At 41.9% G+C, this 20,862-nt stretch overlaps 1 protein-coding gene across 9 annotated transcripts in view; it reads right to left on the reverse strand.

Annotated features, from left to right (window-relative positions):
* Positions 1–20,862, reverse strand: part of STARD13 (StAR related lipid transfer domain containing 13) — a 508,748-nt gene that overhangs the window by 103,074 nt on the left and 384,812 nt on the right. The window contains exon 1 of one of the 9 annotated variants that reach the window (XM_056561906.1): positions 3,100–3,252. The exons of the other annotated variants lie outside the window; for them this stretch is intronic. The gene's annotated coding sequence lies outside the window, so the exon portion shown is untranslated. Of the gene's footprint in view, positions 1–3,099; positions 3,253–20,862 lie in introns of those variants that run through there. 9 annotated transcript variants of the gene reach the window in all.

Genomic DNA, 20,862 nt, shown 5'->3' on the forward strand with positions numbered 1-20,862 from the left:
TACTTTTGATCGTTTTGCTGCCCCCTCCTGGGTGGCGCTGTAAATATGGCCCTTATCATGTCTATAAATTATTTGTAAACAGTGGACGTACTATATTATTTTATAGCAGCCTTGTTTAGAAGTCTACATTGTTATTATGCTTTAGATTGATGGCGATATATAACAAATGTCATTGCAACATCATTAGCTACGCGGTAATAAGGCGTCTCACAGTTTGGCTTAAAGGGGTTATCTAGAATTAGAAAAACATAGATGCCTTCTTCTAGAAACATCTCCCCTCTTGTCCTCAGTTTGTGTGTGGTATTGCAGATCAGTATTATTAAAGTGAATAGAGTCGAGTTGTAATATCACAAACCACCTGAGGACAAATGTGGTGCTGTTTTTTTTGGAAGAAAGCAGCTATGTTTGTCTAATCCTGGATAACCCCTTTTAATGTTGCTGCTTTCTTCCTGAAACAGTGCCACTCTTGTCCTCAGTCTTTGTGGTATTGCAGCTCAACTCTATTAAAGTGAATGGAGCTGAGTCACAATACCACACACCACCTGAGGAAAGAGGTGGCGCTGTTTGTTGAAAGAAAGCAGCTGTATTTGTCTTATCCTGGATAACCCCTTTTAGGCTAGGTTCACACTATGGAATTTTCCGCCTGCAATTCCGCTTTGAAATTGCAGGCAGAAATTCCGTTTGCGAAAATGTACTGTAGAGTGAATGGGTTTCCGTTCACAAATTCACACTTCGGAAATTTGTGAAGCGGAATTTGTGAACCTAAAATTCGCTTGGAAATTTCCGCCTGAAGAAAGGCGTTGCTCATTCTTCAGGCGGAAATACTCGTGGAACACATTGCAGTCTATTGGAGACTGCAGTGTCCGCACGGTCCTAGCGCCAACTGATTCAGTCGGCGCTGGTCGCACTCGGAATCTCCAGGTGGAAATTTTCTGCCCGGAGATTCCGTAGACTGAACCTAGCCTTAATGTTGCTGCTTTCTTCCACAATCAGTGCCACTCTTGTCCTCAGTTTGTGTGTGGTATTGCAGCTCAGTTCTATAGAAGTGAATGGAGCTGATATGTAATACCACAAACCACCTGAGGACATGGGTGGCGCTGTTTTTTTTGGGGGAAAAAAGAAGCTATGCTCGTCTAATTCTGGATAACCCCCATAGTGTATATTTCTTAGAAATTTCTCTCCAAAACAGATGCTGCAAAACTACAACTCCCAGCATGCCCTGACAGCAAAAAAATTGAGGAAGTATTTGGCTTTTTATTTCTATGTTTTAAGTACTTTATTGTCCCCTTTATACTAACAGCATCTTTGTCTAATTCTACAATAGAAATCACTTAAAGGGGTACTCCGGTGAAAACTTTTTTTTTTTTTTTTTTTAATCAACTGGTGCCAGAAAGTTAAACAGATTTGTAAATTACTTCTATTAAAAAATCTTAATCCTTCCAGTACTTATTAGCTTTGGAATACTACAGAGGAAATTATTTTCTTTTTGGAACATAGTGCTCTCTGCTGACATCATGACCACAGAGCTCTCTGCTGACATCATAACCACAGTGCTCTCTGCTGACATCTCTGTCCATTTTAGGAACTGTCCAGAGCAGCATATGTTTTCTATGGGGATTTTCTCCTACTTTGGACAGTTCTTAAAATGGACAGAGGTGTCAGCAGAGAGCACCGTGGTCATGATGTCAGCAGAGAGCTCTGTGTTCCAAAAAGAAAATAATTTCCTCTGTAGTATTCAGCAGCTAATAAGAACTGGAAGACCAGTAATAAGTTTAGTCATATACAATCAATACTGTTAATAATAATATTGACAAATAAAAACAGCAACATTTAAAGTTTGTTTACAAATTTAGCCGACTGAATTCAAATATGAAGCAGAGTTGGGCTTTATTATTTTACACAACCAATGGTCATATGACGGGTTGTCTGTGGATTTTAGAACATAGCACAGTTTTCCAACCAGGGTGCCTCCAGCTTTTGCAAAACTACAACTCCCAGCATGCCTGGACAGCCAAAGGCTGTCCAGGCATGCTGAGAGTTGTAGTTTTGCAACAGCTGGAGGCACCCTGGTTGGAAAACACTGACATAGCAGGAATATGTCATGTGTTTTTGGGAGATTCTATTCTCTTACGACCATACACATCCTGCAAACAGCTGTCCCCAAGATCTCCTCTCAGTGACGGCTTTAAAAATTGAGGGAATATTACAAAACCAGAACTTTGTGGCTTATGGAGACTCGCTACACCATAAATCATCCTAGTGACGCACAACGGGAACAGTTCAATGACATACTCAGCCCTGCTACATCTGTAAACAATGAGAGGCTGCTGCCTTGTTCAGGTCTCCTCTAAGCTTATATAAAACATGCTGTGACATGCTGGGACTCATAGTTCCTTAATAAGAATAATAATAATCATTAAAAAATAATCATAATAATAATAATAAATATAAATCATAATAATTAAATAATACAATAATAATAAATACATAAATAATAATAATCATCATAAAAAAATCATAATAAAAAAAAAATATATATAATAATAATAAAAAATATAATAATAATAATAAAATAATATAATAATAATAATAAATCATAATAAATAATAAAAAAATATAATAATAATAAAATAATATAATAATAATAATAAGATCATAATAATTCTGCTACTAACAATAATTCTTTATTTATATAGCGCACACGGATTCCGCAGCGCTGCACACTCTAATTGACGTGAGAATTACAAGGTTGGCTTCACGTGTAAGATATCGGTCAGCGTTTCTAGCCAAATCAGGTTCCAAATATAGTTTTTCTTTTGTTCTACTCCTGGTTTTGGCTACATAAATAAATAAATACATAATGATGAAAATATAAGGTGTGAACACAGCCTAAGACTGAAAATCTGCAAACAAACCACCTAATCGTCAGACTATTGTTTTGCCTTGTCCGTTGTCCCGGAATAGTAATAACAAACTGCATTGACTCCCCTTTGAAACTACAACTCCTATCATTTGCTAGTGGTTGATACTAGGAGTGATCTGTATGATTCTAGGCATGGTGTCCACACCCCAGTAAAGTGACGGCTTAATTTACAATACCTTGGCAGCATAACCTCTCCTTATATCATTGTCCTGGAGTTTCGTGTATTCCGTAGCTCAGTCTGGTCCTCTATAATCCAGGCAGCCAGCTTGTATATCCCAGGGATGCAGTGTACAGCTGTGCTCTACATCATTGCCCGCCCGGCCAACGCTCTCACTCTTTTTCACAATCCCACAAGCCCGGCCCCTATTCTTATTGAGGAACTGGGGGCTAACAGCTGGAATTCCATAAGTTCCTCCGAGCAGCTGCTTCGAGAAAGAGTATGATGAAGGCGCTTATCATGGCGTACGCCAAACTTCTCTCTGTCTTTAGGGTACGTCTCTTCTGTCTTTAGGGTACGTTCACACGTACGCAGATTTTCTGCTGCAGATTTCAATGTAAACTAAATGACTGAGCACAGTTTCTAATCTGCAGTTACAAATCCTCCGCATCAAATCTGCGCAGGATCCTGTATGTGTGAACCAGGGGTCAAGTCCTGGGAAACAAAGTGTGGGAACTCCACTTAAAGGGGTACTCCGCCCCTAGACATCTTATCCCCTATCCAAAGGATAGGGGACAAGATGTCTGATCGCAGGGGTCCCACTCCTGGGGACCCCCGCAATCTCCCTGCTGCACCCGGCATTCGTTTATAGCGTTGGGTGCAGCGCCGGAGGCTCATGACGTGGCCACAGCTCCTCAATGCAAGTCTAAAGGAGGGGGCATGATGGCCGTCACGCCCCCTCCCATAGACTTGCATTGAGGGGGCATGGCCATGATGTCACGTGCCTCTGCCCCCTTCACCAGTCATTTGGCACAGAGCGAATTTCACTCCATGCACCGGATGTCTGGGGTGCCACAGCCGAGATCGCGGGGGTCCCTAGTGGCCGCGTTCAGACATCTTATCCCCTATACTTTGGATAGGGGATACGATGTCTAAGGGCAGAGTACCCCTTTAAGGGCTGGTCCTGCAGGACTCCTGCTAATGGGAACTGCGTTCCTGCTGTGGAAAAAGTGCAGGAGCTCCGTTCCCATGAGTTCCTACAGGACTTGAGCCCTGGTGTGAACGTACTCTTACAGACACGAGGTAAGACAAGCAGATTAGTGTGATTAGTGTTGAGCGCGAATATTGGAAATGCAAATTTTTACCACGAATATCGGCACTTGGCGATTTTGCGAATATTTAGAATATAGTGATATATGTTCGTAATGATGAATATTCGTTTTTTTTTTTTTTGTGAACATGCGAATATTTCCGAATATGCAAATATACAAATTGTCGCGAATATGCAAATTATCGCGAATATCGGCACTTCCATTCAGAGGACACTGATCCCTCCATTCTTTTAGGCGAAAGATATAATCACGCATGCCCACTATGGGAATTTCATAACGAATTTTTGCATGGAAAAAAAAAAGAGAGAACGAACATAGCGAATATACGAATTTAGCGAATTCATGTATATATTCGCGAAATATCGCGAATTCGAATATGGCCCCTGCCGCTCATCACTATGTGTGATGTCGGTACTGTTGTTAGGCTCGGTTTCCAATTGTTCTTTTTGACAGCGTATTTTTGTCTGAAAAAAAAAAACCCTGGAAAAAAACGCCACTGCGTTTTCCAGGTCATATAGTGCGCTAAAAGACTCTCCCATAGAAGTCAATGATTTATCTACAGACATTTATTTTCTCCAGTCCATGGAGCTGCTGTAAAGCATATCTCTAAATCAGTGTTTCCCAACCAGGATGCCTCCAGCCTTTGCAAAACTACAACTTCCAGCATGCCCGGACAGCCTTCGGCTGTCCGGGCATGCTGGGAGTTGTAGTTTTTCAATGGCTGGAGACACCCTGGCTGGGAAACACTGCCCTAAATGCTGATAACACAGCAAAAAAAACTGAGGCTCAGATAATATGGCTGCCCCATAATAGTGTACAGAAACTGAAATACAAAAGACAATGACAAAATAGTAGAAATAAAGAACATGTATCGGTATCAGTAAAAATCTAGGCAACAGATTCCCTTTAAAGGAAATGTCTGAATCAATAAACCCATTGTAAAATACCCGAGTCAGGTAAAAGAGAGAAAGTACCTCTTAAAGGGGTACTCCAGCAAAAAGTAAAAAAAAAAATGCCTAGGATGCCTGCTTTTAGAGATGAGCAAACTTACAGTAAATCCGATTCGTCACGAACTTCTCGGCTCGGCAGTTGATGTCTTTTCCTGCATAAATTAGTTCAGCTTTCAGGTACTCCGGTGGGCTGGAAAAGGTGGATACAGTCCTAGGAGACTCTTTCCTAGGAATGTATCCACCTTTTCCAGCCCACCGGAGCACCTGAAGGCTGAACTAATTTACGCAGGATAAGCCATCAACTGCCGAGCCGAGAAGTTCGTGACGAATCGAATTTACTGTAAGTTCGCTCATCTCTACCTGCTTTAAAAAAAAAAATTGTGCATTAAATGACCATTTGATTTCAATAGGTACTGTGTAATTCTTTATTTCCCCTGTGGTGGCGCTGCAGGAGATTTAAATACTTTCTGCCAGGATAGCCTAAGATAACATGGGATCCCTATTGCCCCCAGCAGCATAATCCTTTGATGGGCTTACTTATCAGGGCCTCTTCTAACTAAAATAAATGTAAAAAAAAATAAAAAAATAAAATGGAAACCCCATTTTAAGGGGCTCCCCAGGAGTATGAAAATTATATTTCTTCTGTTTTTGGAATGACACACAGACATGTGAAAAGTTTTGTTCAGTCGGGGACCTGGGGGTTCAAATCCTCACCAAATGCTAGATAGAGAAAATGGGCACAGAGGTCCAGGCATGCTGGGAGTTGTAGTTTTGCAACAGTTAGAGGGCCACAGGGGGGAAACCTATGGCCTAGAGCAGGGGTCTCAAACTGGTGGCCCTCCAGATGTTGCAAAACTTTAAATCCCAGCATTCCCGACAGCCGTTAGCTTCAGCAATGCCGGGCATGCTGGGAGTTGAAGTTTTGCAACATCTGGAGGGCCACCAGTTTGAGACCCCTGGCCTAGAGCAGTGTTTCCCAAGCGCGGTCCTCAAGTTCCCACAACATAACCTGTAGCAAACATTTGCTTAGAGAATCCCTAGGTTGGGGAGAATACCTAGGCCATAGGTTTATCCTGCAGCCCTACAGCTGTTGCAAAACTACAACTACCAGCATGCCCTTGGCTGTATGAGCATGCTTGTAGATGAAGTTTCGCAACAGTTGTAGTTTTGCAACAGTTGGAGTTCAACACTACGGCCGGGTGTACACGTTAGGAAAATGGGCGGAATGTCCGCACAGAAAATACATGCGGATTTTCTGCACATTTGCCTGAACTGACAGGCACTAGAACCGCTCGGAAATGTGCCGTCTCATAGACGAATATGCATTTCCTTGCGGACTCCACAGAGAGAGTAGACTTGTCTATTCTTTCTGCGGATGTGAAAATCAGAATTTCCATGGCAGAAACATCTAAACAGTGCAGAAGAATCCCATTAAAATCAATAGGCGTCTGCTGCAGTGAAATATCCATGTGAACATACCCTTAGGCTATGTTCGCACCTCGGAATTTCCGTTCAAAACTCTGCATGGAGATTCCGCTGCAGCAGAGTCCCATTGAATTCAATGTGATTCTGCTGCGCGGTGCACACAACGGAATTTCCATGCTAGATTTTTACAGCATGGAAATTCTGAATTCCGTGTCCACAAAAAGAATGAACCTGTTCATTCTTTGTGTAGATTCCACACGGAATCCATAGCCATCTATGAGAGGGCGCATTCCCGTGTGGTCCTAGAGCTGGTATATTATGCCAGTGCCCACAGTCCCCGGAATGTCTGCACAGAGATTTTCCGTGCAGACATTCCAAGATGTGAATATAGCCTTATGCCACCGATCGTTCCTAGGCAATTAAATGAATAAATCATAAATATTTTTGGGTTGTGGGCGGCTCACACTTTAAAATACAATGTATACCGAGGTTGCTGTGTTACACGATACCCTTCGTGCCAAAAAATTAGACTAGAAGTACAATACTGGATAAAGCCCTCTAGGTATGAATATACTAAAAAATGTATATACTACTAAAAACAGAAATAAAACCTGATATGGCTAGTGCTACTTGAAATATTTATGATATAACTATAAATCACATCTATAGCAGGGCCATGCTACAGACGAGATACATACATATTGGTAAATCATGATACAAGTCAGTGTTTAGTCCAATGGAATAAGCTTATATTCTCTCATTGGGTATATAGTCTTTGATATGATGAATATTAAATAGGTATGGTTATGCACATATGAATATAAGAATAGGTTGGTGCGCTGCACCACTCACCACCCGATAACCGGCCAAAAGAGCAAAATCTCTGCAGCTTACAGAGATGATGTGTGGTCTGGGCAGCAGCACAGCGATGAAGATATGGGATCTGAGCGGTAGTACAGCCATGAAAGAGCCATTTTTAATCTGCGGACAGGTGCCCGAGATGTTAGTCTGCAGCTCCAAGAAGTGCTGCCCGTCGTGACCTCTAACCTTGCAGAATGGCACGGCCGGCCGTGATGGGGATGGCTGTGGTCCGGGACAGTTGGTAGCAGTAATTGTGGTGGGTGCAGTGGAAAATGGTGGCGTCCTCGTGAGTGCTATAGACGTGATTTATAGTTATATAATAAATATTTTAAGTACCACTAGCCATATCAGTTTTTATTTTTATTTTAGTAATATATACATGTGATGTCCCGGTATGGGATATGCATCTCACAGTCCTATCAGCTTGAGTCCCTGCACGTCCCCAGGCTCACCTGCACTGTACCTCTATAATCTCTATAATTGTATATTATGGGTAAAGGACCTTTGATATGGTCACATGGTTATTGATCACATGATAATGGTTGTCACATGTTAAAGTCACATGTTTTGTTACCCAGAGAGCACCAGGTGACCAAATGACCCGCAGCTAGCCTATGGGCTCCTTGCACAGCCCCCTTTATAAGGAATGGGGGAGCTGCAATCTGGCTCTTTTCTCTTTTGCTCTTAGATCCTGAGGTAAAGTCCAGTCCAGACGTCTCAGAGCCAATGTCCAGCACATCTGGAGGCCTCAAGCCTCCAAGTCAAGTCATCTCTGTCTGCTGTCACTATCTTCAGTCAAGTCAAGTCTATTATAGTCAGCGTGGCTGTGCTAAAGTCTGTCAAAGTCACTACAAGTCCCAGCAAGCTGCGAGGTCCCCTGTGTTACTGGCCACCTCTCTGGGATCCTGGCCTAGCTGTAAAGACTGTACCATCTGTCTACCTCAGTAAAGCTACCGTCAACCCTAATCTGGCCTTGGACTCTTATTTTCCCTGCCTAACTAGGACTAGCGGTGCTACCGTTCAGGTGGTTCTCGGTAAAACCATGCCCTGGCGTCATGAACATTTAGGGGTTAACACCATCTGCCCCTGGGCTACAACATCTGCCCCCATACACCTCACTTTGCACCCCGTGGCCCACCACATACATTTTTTAGTATATGCATACCTAGAAGGCTGTATCCAGAATTGTATTTATAGTCTAAATGAATAAATGGATGATGGACAAAGTCATGACGGAATCCTGTGCTATTTACTTAGTGAAGCCTACGTAGCGCTACATATGTCATCTCAAGGCTCTCACATTGCTTCATTTAAATAACCACATGACAGTACACTGTTTGGGTCGATACATTTTGCAAGTTTTTTTTGGTAATGTGTCATAGCGGCAATGAGTTCACATGGCATTATATTTACATACTGTTGCTTACGTGTGCCTATCTTCTGGGAAAAGGGATGGCAAAATATGGCGTAAGCAAGAAAAGTCCTTGAAATGTGAGATCAAAGAGAATTAAAAAGACGAGCAATTACTGTAAATGTCTGAAATGATTCAGAGGTGGGATGCATGTGGTGTGTAGTTGAGCAATACACGGAGACGTACGCGCGTTTATTGTTACTGTTCCTAATGAAAGCGCATGGCAGCAACGCTGCGGGGTAACTAAAGTAAACACACAGCAAGGTAATACATTAATAATGATGAGAAGATGGAGGAGGGGGGGGCATACAGCAGTTTATCCTGTAATCTTAATTCTCTGACAATTGCTCCAATTCTCCTTTGCACTAGTTTACATAAATCTTCCAAATCACCTTTTATGTGAATGTTCACACCCTAACTCCTATTGTACATGTCCAGAGGCGTACCTGGTGCCCCTTGCACCACGGGCGGGGGGCTGTATCGGCGCCCCCCCCCAAATATAATATCTAAATATATAATATTACCATACATGATATAGTGATCACATTACACATCATACATACACACACATCATACATACACACACACACATCATACACACACACACATCATACATACACACAATTACACATACATGCATAAAACATACTTTCACACATCATACATACATCTAGCTTATACACATCTATTATACATACACACGCAATAATACACACATCTATCTTACACCCATTTTTCATACATACATGCATCATATATACACAACACTGATGCCGAGATCAGATGTCTAGTACTGATGCCGAGAGGTTTTCTCATCGGGTTTGTGTATGGCCTTATCTAGATACATACATAACTGGTGTTTACACAACACTGTACCCAGAGAAAGGGCCGACACCACCTATGTATACAAACTAGGGCTGCACGATATAGGAAAAATGTGCGATTGCGATTATGGAGGTAAATATTGCGATATAATATTTTGTAATATATTATTTTGTCCCACAAATAATTTTTTGGTGGGTTTTGCCATAGAATTTGTGGTGAAATGACTGATGTCATTACAAAGTTAAATTGGTAGCGCATAAAACAAGCCCTCATATACAGTGGGGCAAAAAAGTATTTAGTCAGCCACCGGTTGAGCATTGAGCAATTGAGCAAGTTTTCCCACTTAAAAAGTTGAGAGGCCTGTAATTTTCATCATAGGTATACCTCAGCTATGAGAGACATAATGAGAAAAAAAATCCATAAAATCACATTGTCTGATTTTTAAAGACATTATTTGCAAATTATGGTGGAAAATAAGTATTTGGTCACCTACAAACAAGCAAGATTTCTGGCCCTCACAGAACTGTAACTTCTTCTTTGAGTCTCTTCTGTCCTCCACTCCTTACCTGTATTAATGGCACCCGTTTGAACTTGTTATCAGTATAAAAGAAACCTGTCCACAACCTCAAACATTCACACTCCAAACTCCACTAAGACCAAAGAGATGTCAAAGGACACCAGAAACTAAATTATAGACCTGTACCAGGCTGGGAAGACTGAATCTTCAATAGGCAAGCAGCTTGGTGTGAAGAAATCAACTGTGAGAGCAATTATTAGAAAATGGAAGACATACAAGACCACTGATAATCTCCTTGATCTGGGGCTCCATGCAAGATCTCAACCCGTGGTGTCGAAATGATCACAAGAACGGTGAGCAAAAATCCCAGAACCACACGGGGGGACCTAGTGAATGACCTGTAGAGAGCTGGGACCAAAGTAACAAAGGTTACATCAGTAACACACTACACCGCCAGGGACTCAAATCATGCAGTGCCAGACGTGTCCCCCTGCTTAAACCAGTACATGTCCAGGCCGTCTGAAGTTTGCTAGAGAACATTTGGGTGATCCAGAAGAGGATTGGAAGAATGTCATATGGTCAGATGAAACCAAAGTAGTGAACTTTGAATATGTGAATCAGTTTTTTCATAATGGAGGATTAATTAGGTTTGATGAATTACAAAAAGAGTGTGGCACACAAAAAATGTAAAAAAATTTATATATGTAAATTGAACATGCAGCAAAATACACGAAAGAAAAAGAGAGGTTGAAGGTGCAAGATCATGTGTTGGTAGAATTATTAGATGCGCAGAGTAAAATGAGGAACTCAACTACATACAAGCTAATATTAAAGAGAAAATGGGAGAAGACAGTAAAAAAGAGTGGAGTAAAGATATGGAAGAACTGGATGTGGAAGATGATGATAGAAAGTACAACAAAAATGTCTGAGAATGAAAAACTCAAACTCTCTCAATTTATGTTACTTCATAGACTGTTCTATACCCCTAAAAAGTTATTTAGATATGGTTTAATAGAGAAGGATAGATGCCCAAAGTGTAGGAGAGAAGGAGCAGATTTGCAGATTTGATTCTGGGAAAGTGTACAATCTCAGATAAAGGATAGGATGGGAATAGAACTTGCATGGCGGCCAGAAATATATTTATTTGGAGTCACTTCTTCAGTACAGGGAAATAAAAAACAATCTACTAAAAAATATTCTAATTCTTGGGAGATTGATAACTATGAGAAAGTGGATAACAAGAGAGATCCCAATACTGAAAGAATGGTTAGCAGAGATAGAAAAGGTCAGTAGATTTGAAGAAATAAAATTTAGGAAATCTAAAAAAAAGATTAGAAGAGAAATGGAAATTGTGGAAGATAAAAACAGTTTAGGTAGTAGAGAGAAAGAAAGTAGAAATGCTTAAATGTAGAAATGTTATTTTTTTATTTTTTTTGCCAGTTGGTTTACACGGGAAGGGGGGGGGGGGGGGAGAAAAGGGGTAAAATAGAAAGAACAAAGTATTGCATGCAGTATACTTTTTATATACATTTAAAGATTAATAATTTAATAAAAAATAAAAAAGTTGAACTTTTTGGTAAAAACTCAACTCATCGTGTTTGAAGGAGAATGAATACTGATTTGCATCCAAAGAACACCATATCTACTGTGAAGCATGGGGGTGGGAACATCATGCTTGGGGATGTTTTTCTGCTAAGGGACCAGGACAACCAGTCCGTGTAAAGGAAAGAATGAATGGGGTTATGTATCATGAGATTTTGAGTGAAAACCTCCTTCCATCAGCAAGGGCATTGAAGATGAAACGTGGCTTGGTATTTTAGCATGACAATGATCCCAAACACACCACCCGAGCAACGAAGGAGTGGCTTCATAAGAAGCATTTCAAGGTCCTGGAGTGGCCTAGCCAGTCTCCAGATCTCAACCCCATAGAAAACCTTTGGAGGGAGTTGAAAGTCCGTGTTGTCCAGCGACAGCCCCAAAACATCACTGCTCTAGAGGAGATCTGTATGAAGGAATGGGCCAAAATTCCAGCAAAAGTGTGTGAAAACCTTGTGAAGACTTACAGAAAGCGTTTGACCTCTGCCATTACCAACAAAGGGGATATAACAAAGTATTGAGATGAACTTTTGTTATTGACCAAATACGTCTTTTCCACCAAAATTTGCATATAAATTCTTTAAAAATCAGACAATGTGATTTTATGGATTTTTTTTCTCATTATGTCTCTCATAGTTGAGGTATACCTATGATGAAAATTACAGGCCTCTCTTATCTTTTTAAGTGGGAGAACTTGCACAATTGGTGGCTGACTAAATACTTTCCCCCCCCACTGTAGGTCTGTTGTAGGAAAACTCAAAGCATTATGATTTTTAGGTGAAGAGGAAAAAACGAAAGTGCAAAAACAGAAAAAAGCTGAGTCCTGAAAGGGTTACATTTTTATTAGGGGAGGGGCTAATTAACATTAACATTAACATAGGGCAGGGTTTTCCAAACAGTGTGTCTCCAGTTATTGCATGACTACAACTCCCAGCATGCTACAACTCCCAGCATTTTATGTAGTACACTATGATGGTTATTATATGGAATTTTATTAATTGTAATAGACGGGAAATGTTTTTTTGGCCCTATAATGATTTTTGTTACTCACTAATAATGTGAATTATGTGTTTATACTATTTGCACTTTATTGTAAATGCAGAGTGCTCCATGTTGGGAGTAGTAGTACCTGCATTAATAGACAGATCACAACGGGTGTCACTCCTGACACCCGCTGCGATCGTCCTTCATCCCTGAGATGCGGAGCGGCTTTCTCCTGCGCTCGCATCTTTGCTCTGTAATCCGGCCGGCCACTCACCATTCATATTTCCCTTTGAGAGCTGTGATTGGCTGCCACCATCCGGCCAATCCCCACTTTAGGCGGAAAATATGAATGAGTGATGTGAATTTCTATCCACATCACTGGCCGGCCGGAGTATAGTGTAGAGATGTGAACGCTGTATTGAGCCGCTCCGCATCTCTGCTATATTATGGACAATCGCATCGGGTGTCAGGAGTGACACCCAGGGTGATCTGTCTATTAGTACAGGAGTAGGGAGTAGTAGTACCATCTAAAAAATAAAGAAAATCACAACTTTTTTTTTTTTTGTACCCAACAAATTTTGAAAAAACGTCAAAGGGGCCAAAAAAATGCAATTTCCCCTTAAAGGCAAAAAAAGGCAAAAAAAACGCAAGAAAAAAAAAAAAAACAAACACAGAAAATGCCTGATGCTGACCATAGACTCCCTCCATAGCTACACAGTATATGGATTTTAGGGAAGCCTGTTATAATTCCTGTTTTTTAGCCATCATTATGAGTGCTATCATTGCTATTTTTCTATTAGCTTACGTATACATACACCCGTCCCCCCATCATATATTAAATACATACATTATACATACACACACATCATACATATACACACATCCACATCACGCATACATACATATCATACATAGACAGATACATACACACATCATACATAACACTCCCAGGTCCCGGTGTTGGTGGCAGTGCTCAAGCCGCTAGTAGACAGCTAGGCCACGCAGATTTCTTCTTCATTAGCACTGCTACCAGAGGTAGGCAGACACTCCATGCCACAGCAGCGCTGCCCGTGCGCACGGCACGAGGGGGGCTGGGGTTGTTATGGTGGGCGGTCCGGGTACCTCATATGTGCGTTGGCGGCTGATGGGTTAGTAGCTGCGTGGTGGAATGACGTTAGCGTGGCTCCCCTGCATGCCGGGAACTAGAGACTGTGACCGCCGCAGGCAGAAATCAGATTAACCCTATGATCACTGGTGATTGTTGCTGCGGACGATCCCGCTGACTAATATCCTGACTCCCAATGAAGCCGAACATCTATATTATTTATTAGTAGTGGCACGGCCTGATCTGTTTTGCGCCTGGAACAGTCTTTAGTCTCATATCAAGTCAGTATTAATCAATTGGGTGAAAAGCACCATAAGTCTCTGGTGTCACAAAGTGATCAGGTATTCCTTGCACCCCTGTGGCACCACACATAGATGATCCCAACTCCTGAAATTCGTTTTGGGTCTAATTCCTTAGAATCAGTAGTCAAATTCTATTTAGTCCGAATCAAAAGTCCTCCAAGGTTTTTTTTTTATATTTATCTGGTGAGGGGTAAGTTTTTTTTTAGCAACAGCAGTTCAATATGGAGCATGATGGACAAGGCAGGGATGAGCCGCTACGTTGGCCTTGTAGTAGTAGCAGTAGTAGAAGTACAGTATGGAACATGATCAACAAGGCAGGAGGAACTGTGTTACGTTAGCAGTAGTGTCCGCCATTTTGAGAAATCAACAATTTTTGGAGCAATTTAAACTGTCAGCAGATTCCCCAGCACTAACCAGTGCTACTGGCTTGTAGTGCGATTGAGGCTGATTGAAACAATTCCTACCAAGCCCGGATCCATTCCTCCCTTATTTTCATAATTGCAATTGGACAGGGGATAAGATGTCTAGGGTGGAGTACCCCTTTAAATACTGAATACTAAGGGAATCTTATGTAGGACTTGGAATATATTCACTATACAATGATTAACCCCTTAAGGACTTAGCCCTTTTTTGCAATTCTGACCACTGTCACTTTAAACATTAATAACTCTGGAATACTTTTACTTATCATTCTGATTCCGAGATTCTTTTTTCGTGACATATTCTACTTTAACATAGTGGTAAAATTTTGTGGTAACTTGCATCCTTTTTTGGTGAAAAATCCCCAAATTTGATGAAAAAAATGAAAATTTAGCATTTTTCGAACTTTGAAGCTCTCTGCTTGTAAGGAAAATGGATATTCAAAATAATTTATTTTTTGGTTCACATATACAATATGTCTACTTTATGGTTACATCATGAAATTTATGAGTTTTTACTTTTGGAAGACACCATAGGGCTTCAAAGTTCAGCAGCAATTTTCCAATTTTCCACAAAATTTTCAAACTCGATATTTTTCAGGGACCAGTTCAGTTTTGAAGTGGATTTGAAGGGTCTTCATATTAGAAATACCCCATAAATGACCCAAGTATAAAAACTACACCCCCCAAAGTATTCAAAATGACATTCAGTCAGTGTTTTAACCCTTTAGTTGTTTCACAGGAATAGCAGCAAAGTGAAGGAGAAAATTCTAAATCTTCATTTTTTACACTCACATATTCTTGTAGACCCAATTTTTTTATTTTTTCAAGTGGTAAAAGGAAAAATTTTTTACTTGTGTTTGTAGCCCAATTTCTCTTCAGTAAGCACATACCTCATATGTCTATGTAAAGTGTTCGGCGGGCGCAGTAGAGGGCTCAGAAGGGAAGGAGCGACAAGGGGATTTTGGAGAGAACATTTTTCTGAAATGGTTTTTGGGGGGCATGTCACCTTTAGGAAGCCCCTAGGGTGTCAAAACAGCAAAAAAATAACACATGGCATACCATTTTGGAAACAAGACCCCTCTTGGAATGTAACATGGGATAAAGTGAGCCTTAATACCCCAAAGGTGTTTCACGACTTTTGCAAATGTAAAAAAAAAATTTTTTTTTTACCTAAAATGCTTGTTTTCCCAAAAATTTTACATTTTTTAAAAGGGTAATAGCAGAAAATACCCCCAACATTTAAATTCCAATTTCTACCGATTCAGAAAACACCCCATATGATGGTGAAAAGTACTCTACTGGCGCACTACAGGTCTCAGAAGAGGAGTAGTCACATTTGGCTTTTTGGAAGCAAATTTTGCTCTGGGGGCATGCCGCATTTAGGAAGCCCCAATGGTGCCAGGACAGCAAAAAAAAAAAAAACACATGGCATATTATTTTGGAAACTAGACCCCTCGGGGAATGTAACAAGGGGTTAAGTGAACCTTTATACCCCACAGGTGTTTCACGACTTTTGCTTATGTAAAAAAACATTTTTTTTTACCTAAAATGCTTGTTTTCCCAAAAATTTTACATTTTTAAAAAGGGTAAAAGCAGAAAATTGCCCCCAAAATTTGTAACAATTTCTCCCGAGTACGACGATACCCCATATGTGACCCTAAACTGTTGCCTTGAAATACGACAGGGCTCCAAAGTGAGAGCGCCATGCGCATTTGAGGCCTAAATTAGGGACTGGCATAGGGGTGGACATAGGGGTATTCCAAGCCAGTGATTCCCAAACAGGGTGCCTCCAGCTGTTGTAAAACTCCCAGCATGCCTGAACAGTCAGTGGCTGTCAGGTAATACTGGGAGTAGTTGTTTTGCAACAGCTGGAGGCTCCGTTTTGGAAACAGTGGCGTACCAGACATTTTTCATTTTTATTGGGGAGGGGAGGGGGGGCTGTGTGGGGGTATGTGTATATGTAGTGTTTTTTACTTTTTATTTTATTTTGTGTTAGTGTAGTGTAGTGTTTTTAGGCTACAGTCCCATGGGCGGGGGTTCACAGTAGTTTCTCGCTGGCAGTTTGAGCTGCGGCAGAAAATTTGCCGCAGCTCAAACATGCTGCCGGATACTTACTGTAAACCTCCGCCCATGTGAGTGTACCTTGTACGTTCACATTGGGGAGGGGGGAACATCCAGCTGTTACAAAACTACAACTCCCAGCATACGCTGACAGACTGTACATGCTGAGAGTTTTAGTTTTGCAACAGCTGTAGGCACACTGGTTGTGTATCACTGATTTTGTTACCTAACTCAGTGTTTCACAACCAGTGTGCCTCCAGCTGTTGCAAAACTACAACTCCCAGCATGTATGGTGCATGCTGGGAGTTGTAGTTTGCCACACCTGGAGGCACACCGGTCGTGAAACACTGAGTTAGGTAAAAAAAAACTCTTGTGCCTTCAGCTGTTGCAAAACTACAACTCTCAGCAGTCACCGACAGCCAACGGGCATGCTGGGAGTTGTAGTTATGCAACCAGCAGATGCACCACTACAACTCCCAGCATGCACTTTAGCTGTTTGTGCAAGCTGGGAGTTGTAGTTATACAATAGCTGAAGGTACACTTTTCCATAGAAAAAATGTGCCTCCAGCTGTTGCAAAACTATAAGTCCCATCATGCCCATAAGGGAAAGCTGGGAGTTGTGGTGGTCTGCCTCCTGCTGTTGCATAACTACAGCTCCCAGCATGCCCTTTTTGCATGCTGGGAGCTGTTGCTAAGCAACAGCAGGAGGCTGTCACTCATCTCCAACTGCTGCAAGCCACCGCATACATGTCAGTCCCTCGCCGCCGCCGCTCCTGGGGCCCCGATCCCAACATTGACGCCGGGGATCGGGGTCCCCAGCTGCCGGGGTCCACGTCCCGCACCCGATCACGTCCTCCGGAAGAGGAGGGTTGCGGGTTGCGGGAGTGACACCCGCAGCAGGTACCCTGATTGGTCGGCCAGTAAACTGGCCGACGAATCAGGGCGATCGTGAGGTGGCACCAGTGCTACCTCACCCCTGCTGGCTATGGCTGTTCGGGGCTGTCAGAGACTGGAGACCCGATTGACCCGGAATCCACCGCAGATCGCTCGGCTGAATTGTCCAGCGATCTGCGGCCATCGGCGACATGGGGGGTCATCATGACCCCCATGGGCGATATGCCGCGATTTCTGCTGGACGATTTCAGCAGGCATCGGGCACCGGCTCCCCTCCAGCTAGCGGCGGGGGGCCGGGATTTGACAGGACGTACTCAAACGTCCTGAGTCCTTAAGGGGTTAAGGGAAGGATCACATCTAGGCTTAGAATTTGCAATAAAAAAAATTGCACAATTAGAAAGCAGTGGAATTTCTGAGTAGGCAATGTAGATAACAGGTTCAAATAAATAAGGGTGAAAGTTAAATTAAAGAAAAACAAGTGTATGTTTATAATTGGGTAACATTTTCATGGCCCCACAGTTGATCACTAGCCAGAAGCTTACCATAGAATAGATGTACAGTACACAATACAGTACAATAGAGGTTAATTGTCTATAGCTCTGTGTGTGGTCACATAAACCAGACACATGCAAACACACCATACTGTCTGCTCCTAAAGCCGTAATTATCACCGGCGGCAACAGCCACTAGCAGATCCGCTTCAACTATGTCATATATTCTGTAATCACACTGTTCCTGCCTGGTGTCATCTTTATTCCATAACCCGATCCCTTCATTTTGCTCCTTGCACCCTAATGCCCATCATATTTGTGCCTATACATATACTGGCTGGTCACTGGCTAATGCAGCCTTATTAACTGTACTTGTGTCTCAACATGTTTCCCCTTCACAGGTTCCTCAGAAGACTAGAGTACAATGTATTATATGTAATTCCTGTGTGTCTGTTCACATAGATGACATATCCTGATGCTGGATTGGGGCAGGTCACCGATACGAACCGATAACCAGGAATTTCATATTAAAAATGGACACTGCGAGATTTAAAAACTTTTTTTCTAAAGGGGTACTCCGGCACTAAGATACTTATCCCCTATCCAAAGGATAGGGGATAAGATGTCTGATCGCGGGGGTCCATCTGTTAGCACTGTAGGAAGCGCTGGAGGATCCAAGTCTTATGCCTCCCGACCAAGGGGACAGAGTATAGTGATGTCAAGACTCCGCCCCCGTGTGAAGTCACGCCCAGCCCCCTCAATGCAAGTCTATGGGAGGGGCGTAATGACAGCAGCATACATTTGTTATGGGTTGTTTTCTACTCTGGAAAGTTCTTAAAATGGACAGCAGATGTCAGCAGAGAGCACTGTGTTCATGATGTCAGCAAAGAGCTCTGTGTTCCAAAAAGAAAAGAATTTCCTCTGTAGTATTAAGCAGCTAATAAGTACTGGAAGGATTATGATTTTTTAATAGAAGTAATTTACAAATCTGTTTAACTTTCTGCCACCAGTTGATAATTGAAAAAAAGTTTTCCACCGGAGTACCCCTTTAATGCAAAATGCATTGTCAAGGCTCTACACTGCATCCTCTAGGCCAGTGTTTCCCAACCAGTGTGTTTCCAACTGTTGCAAAACTACAACTCCCAGCATGCCCGCACAGCCTTTGGCTGTCCGGGCATGCTGGGAGTTGTAGTTTTGCAACAACTGAAGGCACCCTAGTTGGGAAACACAGCTCTAGGCCATTGTACGACAATATAGTGATATCTAAATATGTTGCATTGTGTCACTGAGGACCCAAATACTATTACTTTACCCTAGCAAACACTATGGCCCTTAATTTACTAAGCTAAAACCGACCAGTTTTTGTCTGGTTATTTTGGCACAGAGCGTCTGCGACTTATCTGCGCCAGTCTGCCTCAATGTGCGCCAGGAAAATCCGACAAACCCAACATTGCACTGTGAAAAGCCAAAAAGGGGCGTGGTCTGTCGCAAAGGGGGCGCGGCTGGCACAAAAAGGGGCGTGGTTTCACAACCCCGCCAATTTACTATTGAATTCACAGAAAATCCTGTGGATAAATGGCTGGAAATTTCCACCTAGAACAAGCTGGTTAGAACATTTTCCCGACTTTTCCCCCATAGTAAATAGGGTGGAATAAGGGTGGAATCCTGCAAGTCTGAAACAACATTTTACACTAGTAAAAACCCGACACTCTTAGTAAATGAGGCCCAATATAGCTGATGCAAAGACAGCTTAGTTGCCCTGTCTGTACCAATCTAGCAAATGCCAGCCCTAGCATGATACAACACCTTTATACTAGTCACATACACAGATTTTTTATTTTTTTGGGGGGTATTACAGGGGTACTCCGGGGAATTAAACTCATAGCCCATCCTTTCCCTCTCACCAACCTATTTATTTGTCTAAATATCATTCATATATATTATAGCTAGAGATTAGCGAACTTACAGTAAATTTGATTCGTCACAAACTTCTCGGCTCGGCAGTTGATGACTTATCCTGCATAAATTAGTTCAGCTTTCCGGTGCTCCGGTGGGCTGGAAAAGGTGGATACAGTCCTAGGAGACTCTTTCCTAGGAATGTATCCACCTTTTCCAGCCCACCGGAGCACCGGAAAGCTGAACTAATTTATGCAGGAAAAGTCAGCAACCGCCGAGCCGAGAAGTTCGTGACGAATGGAATTTACAGGAAGTTCGCTCATCTCTAATTATAGCTATATAGAGCAGCTTCCCTTACATGCAGGGAGTGAGACTTAAAGGGGTATTCCAGGAAAAAACGTTTTTTTATATATCAACTGGTTTCAGAAAGTTAAACAGATTTGTAAGTGACGTATATGAAAAAAATCTTAATCCTTTCAGTACTTATGAGCTTCTGAAATTAAAGTTGTTCTTTTCTGTCTAAGTGCTCTCTGATTACACGTGTCTCGGGGAACGGCCAGTTTAGAAGCAAATTCCCATAGCAAACCTCTTCTAAACTGGGCGGTTCCCGAGACAGGTGTCATCAGAGATTACTTAGACAGAAAAGAACAACCTAAACTTCAGAAGCTATTAAGTACTGAAAGGATTAAGATTTTTTAATAGAAGTAATGTACAAATCTGTTTAACTTTCTGGAGCCAGTTGATATATAAAAAAAAAAAGTTTTTTCCTGGATAACCCCTTTAATTCTCAGATCCTCCTTGTCTTTGTGCAAAGCCCTCAATGAGACTAGCCCCCATCCTCCTGGAAGACAAACACCACATGATTTCTGTCTTCACAGCCACACCTCCCCCTCTCTGTGTGAGGATCTTGCAGTCTCTTCAGCACATAAT

The sequence above is a fragment of the Hyla sarda genome, chromosome 2, assembly GCF_029499605.1.
Source record: "Hyla sarda isolate aHylSar1 chromosome 2, aHylSar1.hap1, whole genome shotgun sequence".
In the NCBI taxonomy this organism is placed as follows: domain Eukaryota; kingdom Metazoa; phylum Chordata; class Amphibia; order Anura; family Hylidae; genus Hyla; species Hyla sarda.